Source organism: Mesoplodon densirostris, chromosome 6, assembly GCF_025265405.1.
Source record: "Mesoplodon densirostris isolate mMesDen1 chromosome 6, mMesDen1 primary haplotype, whole genome shotgun sequence".
Lineage (NCBI taxonomy): Eukaryota > Metazoa > Chordata > Mammalia > Artiodactyla > Ziphiidae > Mesoplodon > Mesoplodon densirostris.
The window spans coordinates 59,348,093-59,360,307 of NC_082666.1; the positions used below are offsets into that span (position 1 = coordinate 59,348,093).

The 12,215-nt window shown below is 42.4% G+C and overlaps 1 long non-coding RNA gene across 1 annotated transcript in view; it reads left to right on the top strand.

Moving 5' to 3' along the window:
- LOC132492492 (uncharacterized) overlaps positions 1-7,649 on the top strand; it is a 38,070-nt gene extending 30,421 nt beyond the window's left edge. Inside the window, exons 4-5 of the long non-coding RNA XR_009532824.1 lie at positions 5,038-5,166; positions 7,608-7,649. This is a non-coding gene — a long non-coding RNA (uncharacterized LOC132492492). The remainder of the gene's footprint in view (positions 1-5,037; positions 5,167-7,607) is intronic.
- Positions 7,650-12,215: the final 4,566 nt, after the last annotated feature.

Here is a 12,215-nt window from a genome sequence, read left to right on the forward strand (position 1 = left end):
CAACATGAAGATTCTAGGAATTCTCTAAAACCATGAAGCCATTCTCCTGTATTCTTGATACCATGGTAAATCCTTGCAAGCTTTCTGTTGTCCATTTTATCCTCCAAGTAAAGTGGCTTCTGGACACACCCCCTTATCAATACCAAGAGCATTCCGATAGTAGAGGCCACACAATTGTTCATCTTACCTAAATTTAAAAATAATCTACACCTCTGCCATTAAAACACAAAATGACCTCCCTCCTTTTCACAACCACTTGTTTTTATTCAACAATCAATTAATGAAAAAGGGGTCTTTACACTTTAGATCCACTTCTGCTTGTGGCATATATAAACGATCTATTCAAATGGCTGCTGGCAATATTAAAAAAATCTACATAAAGAGAAAGTCCTAGCTTTTTTCCTCTAGGATACCAGCTTACCTCCCTCTGATGATATGGAGCTGTGAGGCATCCACACTGAATTCATGATTTGGGCCGCAAGCATACAGCAGAGCTCCCCATACCTTATTGAGAAACTAAAAATCAGTACACATCTATGCTGAAAAAGAAGTGCAAATTCACCAGATCTTTGATTCACCCCCAAGCTGGTTTGTGAAGTCATTTTCTCTCCCATAATCGCCAGCCTTCATCTGCTTACAAACATTCCCTCCCCTCCACCTTCCAACTTTGAACGAGTTCTATACTTATAACCTCCATGGCTGATTAAGGAGCAAAAGATAAAACCCTGGAAAGAATATCTCACTGGCTTTGCCTTTCAATCTACTTCTAAGAAGGTTCAGTTTTCTTTTGCAGATAATTCTTTAACGTTTACACAGCACTGGTATTCATTATACACTGAAGGAGAAAGACAAAAGTAATGATCCTCAGCTAGATCATAAAAGGTTGTCAGCTCATCAGTGACTTCCTATGATGTCATCAGCAACAAGAAAGCTAGAACAGTTAAGCTCCAAAAAAAATGAAGATGAAATTACAACTTTAGGATTGACTCGGTTACATGGCTGAGTATGTACATCAGAGCTGAATTTAATATATGTTTCCTCATCCCTATAAAATACATCAAAGGCCAGATTTTCAAAGCCCCGCATGGCTGGCCATTTGGAAAGAGGTATATCCAGGCCCCCAAAGCCTTCATTTTAAGCAGATGGAAGTGGCAACTGCAAGGTTTGAAAGTGCAAGCTCAGGCTTGTAAAGACACTGCTTAACACCAGCATTGACTAGGGAGCGGCTGGCACGGAGAGAGCCGGAACTGCCGTTCAGTTCAGTAAAACCAGGTACTGTGCTGACTTGCGGCAGGTAGCAGAAGGCTGAGTAGAAACTCATTTCCTATTTGCTTTTCCCTAGCCGGGCTCTCTCCTGGAGTACAGCACAGACCAAATGACTGGCAGGCCACTAGATGGCGCCCTCTTGTACTCCCAAGTTAATGTGATGGCAAAGCCACCTGTCAGAAGCTCTATCTCATTAAAAAGTTTAAACGGAAAAGAACAAAGTGTCAGGTTCTCCTCCTTATCACAGCAGCTGGAGGTAAATTATTAAATCCATTTTGGACTCCTGTGGTTAAGCTTCTCCTCTGGCACTGTAGAAACAAACATCTAGTGCATTTGGGGGATTTAATAAATTTTAAAGAAAAAAACTAAACTGAGGACCCAGGTTTATTTGTTTGAATTTTTCCTTTTTGGGGAGGGCACAAAACATACATCCAACTGAGCTGCTAATGTCTGGAGCCATTTGAAAAGGCAGTGTCTCCCAATTTTGAATTTCAATAACTTCCTCTGAAAATCTGCATAGAAGACATGAATTAAACCTTTAATAAACACTTGGCAAAATTTCAGAGAATAGCATATTTTATTTGTTTTCTCTCTCTCATATTTTCCTCAAACTTAGGACATATTACTACAGGAAGATTGAAGCTGAAGCTCTGCTATGTAGATAAAAATACACATTTATTATGCATCCTAGGCTACTTTGAGGTATAACATTCCATTTAAAATTTAAACCAAGCTCTTGGATATAATGGTTCTTTTAGAATAAGGCTCTAGCTTACGTCTTCAGAGGATATTTTGAGTCTTGGGTATGAAGGGTGTTAAAGAAGTGGCGACTTTTAATATGCAAGGCCACAATGAAAATCCCACAGCTATTTTTCTATAGCCAAAACTGTATTTACAATTGGTGTGTGTATATCAGCATAATAGCCATTATTGTCCAGCCATTCCAACGTAGCCATTTACTGGATTTGGTTGGCTTGGCATCAAAATTTATTATATTTTTTGCCTTTTAAATATTTGTATACTTGTGCAGCACCAAAAACTTAGTTAAAAATTGAACTGAGGACCTTTTGTTCCAGGCAACATAGCTCAAAACTTTATGTTCAACCATTTGGAGAAACTGCATTTCAAATGTTATCCCTCCCAGGCTGAGATCATTACTTTCTAAGCCTCTTGGGACACACATATCTAAAGGTTTTTTTGGTCTTCTTAACATCTCCTATTATAGAAAAAAATGGATTCCTTTTACAAACTTAGCAGGTCTTTGAAGAGGCATCATGCCATTCTTCATCTTCTGACATTACACATGAGGCTTTAGCTTGTTTGTATTTTCTGTAGTCAATTCTTTTCTTTCCCTGCAAGTCCATGGTGAATTTCCCAGATCTTCTATCTCCAGCAGAAGGAAAACGCTGGCTCTGAAATCCTGTAGAGCAGCCTTGTGACTAAGATCTAATATTTGCCAGCCCACACGAATCTCTCTCTAGTCTGGGTTTCCCCACAGAACACATCAGCTATTAGAAGAATGAATGGAGTCAGCATTTTCTTTTCTTTTTAAAAATCGAGACATAATTCACATACTACAAAATCCACTCTTTTAAAGTATGCAATTCAGTCGTTTTGACTACGCTCACAAAGTTGTGCAACCATCACCACCACCTAATTCCAGAACATTTCCATCACCCCAAAAGAAACCCCATATCCATGAGCAGTCAGTCCCCATTCCTCCCTCCCCCCAGCCCCTGACACTGATTAATCTACTTTTTGTCTCCTTGGACTTGCTTATTCTAGACATTAAATATAAATTGAATCATACAATACGTTGCCTTTTATGTCTGGCTTCTTTCACTTAGCATAATGTTCTCAGGGTTCATCCATGTTGTAGCATAATCAATATGTTACATCCCTTTTTATGGCTGAATAACGTTCCGACATTTCCTCTTCCGATTGCCCATGATAAATTATTGCTCATCTTGGGTAAGTTGCTAATTTGGGTCTTTGAATAGCCTTTGAGGAGAAATTATGCTACATGCAAAAATATTAAGAGCTCAATGAAATAAATTTTGAAGTCAAGAAGTTCCTGGTATCTGGTAAATTAAAGTGAAACAAAATTTCTTTTGATTTTCCCCTCTCCTGCTTTCACTTCTCAATAATGATTGTTGGAAAAAAAACTTTTCACTGGAAAAATCTTCAAACTATGATCATCTCTTCCAGATGATATGCAAAATATTAAATTTGTGACAATTTTTAAGAAAGCCTACTTATAAAATAAGAAATATTTGACTTTGAATTGAAGAGATATACATTTGAAACAGTCTATTATTGACTAAAGTGTCATTTTTATTCATCCAAAATTTTAACCTAAAATATGTTTCATGAATTAACTCTGTTAGACTGATCACTGTATCCTAATTCTCAGCATGGTGTTTGGCCCAGAAGAGGTGTTTGTTGAGTGAATGGATAGGTGCATGAGTGGATGGATGGATATTGATTCAGAAATCAAACTGTCTCCTTTTCTAACACTAAGTAATCTTTGGAGATCATATAGGATACATTCTGTCATGGTTTGCACATTTTTGTTAAGTAGTACTATACACAAAATACAAAGCTAAAGTGAATTTAGGAAAAACATACTACTGCTAACACTTGTAGACTTTCTGAAGCAAGGACTTGATTATTTATCAGAGACAGTTATATAAATGATATATAGTCAACTATGTATATACTGCTTTATAATTTAAAAAAAAAAGAGTAACATGTACATCTGTACATTCTTTGATGAGAGAGGGAAATGCAAACTCATGTTTTGCAAATGTAGTAAGTGCCAGGCGCTGGGAATGTGGAAAGTGTAGAGCAGCAGTGGGAAGGTGGAAGGAAGAAGACATGTTCTTTGCCCCTCTAATAATTTACCCTCCTAGGGGGAGGAAGAGTCTGCTGTTCCACCACTGCAGAATGGTTTATATGCAACTGGTGAAGGAACGATGTCAGAATCATAAGGAGGTTTGCTGGCTGATACACGATTCCTCCACCAGTTGCAGGACATGGGTGCACACCACCCTGGGCCAGCTGGGGAGGACTGTGGTGCTGTGCCCTGTGCCTCGCACTCCCTCTTCTTCTTCTCAGCTATCAGCCACGTGCTCTGCTGGCAAGTGTTTGTGGCTGGTTCTCCCATCTTGGTGCGTTTTGTTTTTTCCTCCATTTACTCAGCAGTTCTCCCCTTCTATTAAGCGACTTTTACTTTTTGTTTGAGTGGTAAAGTCCTATATTTCTAGCGGTATTTGCTAGGAATCTAATACACCCTTTAACCGGTGCTAGTGCTTTTACAGGTTATTGTTTTTGTGGGCGTTCTGCTCCCAGTGTTCCACGAGTGTTTAATGGCCTGCCCTGATCTAATTTTCTTATAAATCCTACTAGTTTTAGTGCATATTTCCCAGGATGCAAGGCTTTTCAGAAAGGCCTACCACACAGTAGTAGAACTGCTTGGATATGTAAAAGCATAACGCCAAGTATAATGGGCTACATAAGAATATAATAAGAAAATTCTAAGCAGGATCTGCAGTGGTTAGCTGGCCAATGCTATAGAGAAGATATCTGAGGATTTGGGGGAAAATTAAAAATTGAATACAAATAGCAACTTACTGAATTGTATGAAGCCGTGTAGTGAAATAAGAGCCTATGCTCAAACCACACCGGGGGTCAAAGGGACTTTCTTATTATACGACCTAGGGGACACAGATCACCCTCTACATCTCCATTTAATTATCTATCAAATGACAGGACTGCATGAAGATGAAATGTGATGGTAATGTAATGTGCTTAGCACACTGCCTGGCATTCATTCAATGAGACGTGATGAAGCGTCTGGGAGCCAGGGGACTCAGGATACAGTTGCAAACAAAGTACAATGTGAGTATTCAATTTTTTTAAAAAAATGGTTACTATGATGGTGTTTCTCATTTCCTTATATCTGCCATATATTTCTAAAAACAATCTCTTCAGTAAGGAATAACAATGAGCAAATCCAGTTGTTAGGAAGTTATGTGGTCTTTACTGCATTGCTGGAACACATCAGTAAAGGAAAATGAAGCCAAAGGCACCAGGGGTGACCCTGTTGTCTAAGGGACATGGGACTTGCCAATGCTGGATATACAAGTCCCCGGCAGGGCGGTGGGTCATGACCTAGGCAAGAAGACTCTAATGTTTCTTAATATGCTTCTAGAATGCAATGCACAGGGAGCTTCCAGAAAGAACTTTGCAGATTACCAATATTGAATTATTTAAAAAGAATAAGGAAGAAAAAGACCTGACACCCCCTCATCACGCACAGCAGGGCAGTGTGTATAGATGGGGGAAGGACTACAATGGTTCTGGAAGGGAGCCCTGGCGGCTGTGTCCGCCGGGGAGCTGGGGACCATGCACATTTGGTGAAATGTACATTTGATGAAATGAACAGATCGTATTCAGAATGCAGAGGCGGGGGCGGGGCTCGGAGAGAGGGGCTGCCCAGCGTATCCAGACTCTCTCTGCTCCGGCTTGTCTGTTTGCGTAAGCCGAGCGCAGGGTCCTTGCTGGCTGCCGAGGATCTGGCGCCGGGCAAGGGACTTGCAGCCAACAACAGCAAATGGTGGCGGCGGGGAGGAAGCCTGCGGTGCTGCAGCCCCCTCTAGGGTAACATTCAGGAGTGCAAGAAGAGAGCCGACGCAAGAGGGCAGCTCGGAAGGGACAGGCTTGAAACCTGAGCTAGGGGACGGGTGGCGGGGGAGACGAGGAGGCAGCCAGCCGTGGTTCCAAAATACTGCAGTCAGGTCCTGCTGACACCAAAGCAAAAACATCCCTCACCACCCAAGGGGCTGGAGGCTGAGTTCAACTGCTGGGGGTGGGGGGCCTCCCTGGTGGTGTTGGGGTCCCTGCCAGAGATCAAAAGGCGAGCTTGCTACACTTGAAGCAGAGCTTGGCATATGCACTTCTCAGAGAGGGGCTCTGTTTTCACCAGAAGTTATCTCTCTTGCCCACTTCTTTCCTTCTCTGGCCACGATTAAGACCAGAAATGTGCAATGAACGCTTTCCTGTCGCATAAGACCAATGAAGAGAACTTATATTCTGCTTGATGTTATCTGGCCTGATGTGGAGAAATAAACAAGACACAGCATATTGCCACCAGGCACATGGTGGCAAGAGTCCCCATTGCCCCTCATCAACTTGGGGGTGACCTTGCCTCTCTCTTGCCTATCCCAGCGGGCAGCCTGGATTAGCAAGCAGGGCTGTATAAGTGCCCAGGGAATCGTGCCTGATCTTGGCATTGAGAGTGTATCAGTGTTAACAGCTGGGTGCATACGTCATGCTCAATAAGGATTTAGAGGCAACATGTGGTCTCAGATTAGCGCAGATAGCAGGCTTGCTAAGGCTGGGCAGCTCCAAAGGTCACGTGACCCCCTGGGATTAATACTGCCATTTAATGAAATGCCTTGCTTATCACTGTTCTGGGCCAAAGGCTTTGTTTCTGACTGAGAAGCAATCACTTCCAAATATAACATGATCTAGTGTGTGGGTTGCCTTCCTAAACTCTCAGGAGTTGCCTCTGTACATCAGACTCTTGAGGGTCAGTTAGCTAGGAATAAGTACTCAAGGGGAATTCAGAAAGGGAGGGAGACAACAGGAAAGGCAGATCAGGAAAGGACTTTTGTGACATCCTAAGGAGTTTAGACTTGACCTCGCAGCAGTGAGAAGGCAGTTAAAGGATTTTAAACTTTGTACAAAACAGAGGTGTAGACTGCAGGATGTCATGACTGGAAGAAGAGGCCCCACTGAGAGAAATGGGAGTGAGGAATGAGGGTCTGAACCTAAGTGTTAGCAGCAGAAACTGAGGGAAGGGAAGGATGCAAGAGATATTAAGGAGGTAACATTTATAGGCCATGGTGACTATTTGGAAGTGGGACATGAGGGGAAAGAGAAGAACATGTCTGGCTCTAGAAATCCAGCTGCATGGGTGCTGGTGCCATTAAAAAAGATGGGGACTTAAGAAGTAGGTTTGCAAGAGTGTTGGAGCGGAGGTAGTGAGTTCAGTTTTGATGTGCAGAGTGTGAGGTCTGCATAGCAGCGAATGGCCCTCAATGGGAATCCCTCTCAGCCACAGGGAAGCGCCTTGCCAAACATCACAACCCTCCCAGATGGTGGCCTGTCGCCAATGACTGGCTGATGCCTGGATACAAAGGCCCAGCCCCCTGGCTTCAATTTGGGACAACTCTGAAGGGTTATTCCTGCCCTGGAGCTCCCCTTAGGCTTAGCTACAGCCTCCTTGTGGGTCAGCCTTTCCCTCTACCCACGCCTGTCTTCTCTCTTCCTTACAGGTGTATTTCCCAAGGGTCCTCCCCAACAAACCTTCTGCAGGTAACTCTCTACCCCCCAGTCTGTTTCCAGGGACACTGTACAAGAGTGTGGTTAGAGAAAAGGGATTCCATGAGGATGGCTCAGAAAATAGAAGAGATATGGTTCTGAAAACTAACAGAAGAGGAGGTTTCTGGGAGCAGACAGGAGTCAGTAGTATTGAACACCACAGAGTGGTGTAGAGTAAACTAAGGGCGGATAAGTGTGTGCTGAACAGCCAGGAGGTGGGCCATGGATACCCTTGGCAAGGGCAGTGTAAAGGAGCAATAGTGTAGAAGACACGTGGCAGCAGGTTGAAGCCTCAATGAGCAACATGGGCAAGGGGAGAGGGTCAGTGTAGACTGATGTCTGAAGAAGCTTGTCTGTAGAGATAAAGAGAGACCAGGTGGTGGATGTTAGGGAAGGATCAAAGATCAAGGTCCCCGTGAAAAGAACCGACTGAGGCAAAGTAGCCAATGGAAAGAAAGCGGATGATACTGCTGGGGAAAGACAGAGCACGAAGGTAGTGCTGTACTTGAGGAGGAGGGTAGGATGCCATCCAGGCTATGTCTTTCTGCCACACCAGCAGCAAGGAGGTGTGGAGGAGGGAGGTGAGCATGGCTGTCCACTATCTCTACATCAATCCTTGTCTGAGCACTTATAGTCTTGCACAGTCTTCTTCAACTTCTGTTTCTGTCCTTGTGTCCCACTAATCTCCTTCAGGCTGGCAACCCTCAAACCAACCCAGACCACTGCAAACCCTCCAAGGTCCTCCCAATTCTATTGCTACTGGACCTCTTCTTCCCATTTCCTTAGCCTGCCCTTCTGGATTTACCCAGGGTTATGTGTTTTTAAACTTCTGCCTGTTCTTTAAAGTAGAAGGTGAAATACTATCTAAGACGTTCCTCTTTTGTCTCTGTCCTGGCCTCAGTGACCACTGCTCAGGTCTATGAAGTGGACCTCAGAAGTGAAGTTCACTTCCGCTTCTGCCTAGCACACTCTCCCTCAGAGCCCTTCCCTGGACTGTGGATGGATGGATCAGATGCCCACTGCCAAGCCCCATTATACAGTCAAAGAGCAGTGCTTTCCTCCATAACACATATCACATTGGCACTTATGTATTTGGGTGAATATCTGACCAAGCCTGGTTTCCCCATTAGACCATAACTTTGTAAAGTCACAAACTCATCATGGAGTAGCTCCTGGCACATGTTTTGGTTGGATAAATAAATGAATACTTGCTATAATCTCCCTTAGAGTTATTTCACTTATGAAAAGCCTAAACAAGATACAAATTCCTTAAGGACAGAAGCCAGGCATTTTCATCTTCTTATTTCCTAAATGTCTAGTACAGATCCATGTACCTGATAGTTACTCAAAATACCTTAGCTGAGTGAGAATCAACAGTTTTTAAACTACACTTGAAAAAAAATCATTAGACCCTGTGATGATGGAGCTGACTGGTAAGGGGAATTGCTGTGCACTGGTTTCTGAGATCCCTGCATGGCCCTCTCAGGCATTCATACATACCCAAATGTGCATTTAGCATCTATCATGTACCAGAAGTTGTGCCAGGTGCTGGGGATACAGTGGTGGGCAAAACCAGGTGTGGCCCCTGTCCTCATGAGGTTTCCAGTCTACTAGTGGACTCAGACACCAGTCAAAAGTCATGTAAATAGATGATAAATTCCAACTCGTTATGAAGACATAAAAGCTGAATACCTGGGCTTCCCTGGTGGCACAGTGGTTGAGAGTCCGCCTGCCGATGCAGGGGACGTGGGTTCATGCCCCGGTCTGGGAAGATCCCACATGCTGCAGAGCGGCTGGGCCCGTGAGCCATGGCCGCTGAGGCTGTGCATCTGGAGCCTGTGCTCCGCAACGGGAGAGGCCACAACAGTGAGAGGTCCGCGTACCACACACACACACACAAAAATAGCTGAATACCTAATGGAGTGATGGTAACACACCATGGCAGGGTACAGAGAGGCAGGTAGAGCCAGACCTTGCAGGGCCAGCGGGTCATGTTGAGAATGTAGACTTGGTCCTCCGAGCAAAGGGTAACCATTTGAGGCAGGGTAGGAGAAGCACTAACCAATTGCATTTCCAAAGTAGACATCCCTCACAGAATATTTGGCTACTCCCTCAATCTACAGGAACTGGCCAGGAACTCCATCAGATCACCCTGTCTTCTTTTCATTAAAACCTTTATCAGTAATGCACATTTTCTTTCCTTTTTCTAATTTTCTGTTCTCCTCTGTCCCAGCCTCCTCCTGCAGTAGAATGTAGGCTTCATGAAGGCCAGGAATTTTGTTCTCCCTTGTTCTTTACTGTAGAATGTGTGGAATTGCTCCTGGCATGTAACAGGTGTCCATAACATTTTGCCAACATTGAATTTTAATTTCTGTCGTTGGAAGGTTGCACGGAAGGGACATGTTGCTGGGCTTCTGGGAATAATATTTCTTCTTTATCAATTTAGCAGAGTCTCTTAGTTCTTCCATGAAAATGGGCTTACAGGACCTTGCCCAAAGGTTTTATGATATTAAACTCTTTTAAATAAGGGAATTTTGAAGACTTCTTAATAGCTCTGTCTTTATGGGACCAAGAGTGGGGCTAAATGTAAATGTGCACCCCTCTCCATGATTATTTTTTTCTAAGCTACTAAAGGTATGATCTACCAACTACTTTTCCTGAGATGGAAATGTTACATAAAGGTTCAGGGTTTCCTTGCCAGACAACTTGTTATCATAACCAACATGTGTGAAACACTAAAATTTATAGTTTCTAACATTTCCTTGGGTGGTGGAATGATATGAGAATTGCAATTAACACCCCCCCAACAGCAAAGCGTTATGTGGACACATTTATTTGCTTTTTAATTGTAGTCTGCATGGTAAGGGTTTATAAGGGCCTACTCAACTATTCCCATTCTGCATGATTTGTGCTTTGCTTTCCACTCCTTTTTAAAACAAAATTGACAGGAGGTTTGTTGCTTAAAAAGATCTATCCAAAATTATTTTAAAGATTTAAAATAGTGTATACGTCCACAGTAGATGAGAAAGATGAAAGTGTTTTCTTCTAATCCTGCTGTCTACTAAACAGTGTTGCATAGTTTAAGTAAACGCAAACAGAAACTAAATTTTCCAGCACAGTTAAGGCTTTAAAAGCTAAGTCAAAATAGGAAGCAAAGAAGGTAGGGACTCCTAGTCCTTTGTGAGCATGTAGAAAAATCAAGCAGTAATCACTAGCATCCAGCATGGCTTCATTAAGGACAAGTGGTATTAAAGGCATCCTATTGTTTTTTAATCTAAGTAATACTACACTGATTAGGAGATCAAAGGAATGGCATAACAGAATCATGAGCACTAATGTTTATGTAGTTAGGACATGGTAATTTATAGACTATCTTCATGTATATTATTATAGTTGCTCTTTAAAATCATTGTATGTGTAACAGGCCAGATAATAATAATTCTCATTATTATTATAAATAGTAACTTAGAAGTGGAAACAAAGACTAAAAATGATTATTTGAGACTCACAGCAAGCAAGTACTAGAATCTGGGTCTACTTAGTCTAGCGTGCTCCTTTCTATTATACAACAGTGCTTGATTTTAGCAAAGCATTTGATAATCTTTGGTGATATACAATGGGCAAGAGAGAACAATATGAACCACATGAGATTCTAACTGAACAGATGGCGGAAAACCTGTACATTCAATTCAACACACATTTATTGAGCAATTACTATGTACTGGGCTCCCTGCTATGTCTAGTGAAACTAGTAAATTAATTCCAGTATAAAGAGTGAGGTGAAAGATGTGGTTATCTTTGGCATTTTCATCAGTGATTTGATTAAAGACATGGAAGGTATTTTTTTATGTAATCTGTGCTTAGCACCTAGCTCAGATGAGTAGTTTAAAAGAATTTTGAGGAACTAAAATAACAGACCAAAGTTAATGAGCTGACCTTCTTACAGGGATCTCTTTGTTAGAATCTGAATTTAGATTAAAAGGGAAAATCGAAGAGACCATGTTTTGCCATTCATTGTTCATGAGGAAGTGGGTGGATTATTAGTTTTTCTATAAACTCAGTAAAAGTCAGCAGGGTCATGTGACTGGTGGGAAAAGCGTGCAATTTTATGCCACACGAATAAAACTAAAACTCCAGCCTATAAAGACAATAATTCTGCTTATCAGCATCGATTTGATCATGTTAGTATTGTGCTCAGTTCTGGGCATAACATTTTTGGGATGTTGATCATCTGCCCATTTGGGTGGGTAAGGGTTGGCCATGGGAAGAAAAGGTGGAGGAACTGGGGCTATTAAATTGAAGCAGGGAAGACACTGGAGCAACTGAGAGATTTTCTTCAAGGTGGAAGAAGGTGAAGACATCCTTTATGGCTCCGTATGGCAGAAATAGGACCCGTGGGTGGAAATTTAAGAAAGGCATATTTGGACTCCACGTCAGGGAGAATGTTTCAACATTTGGAGCTGTCATTAGGGGATGGGTTATCTCGAAAAGTGGTGTGTTTCCCATCCCTGGAAAATTTCAGACAGAGGCTGGATGACCATCTGCCAAGGAATGCGGCAGAG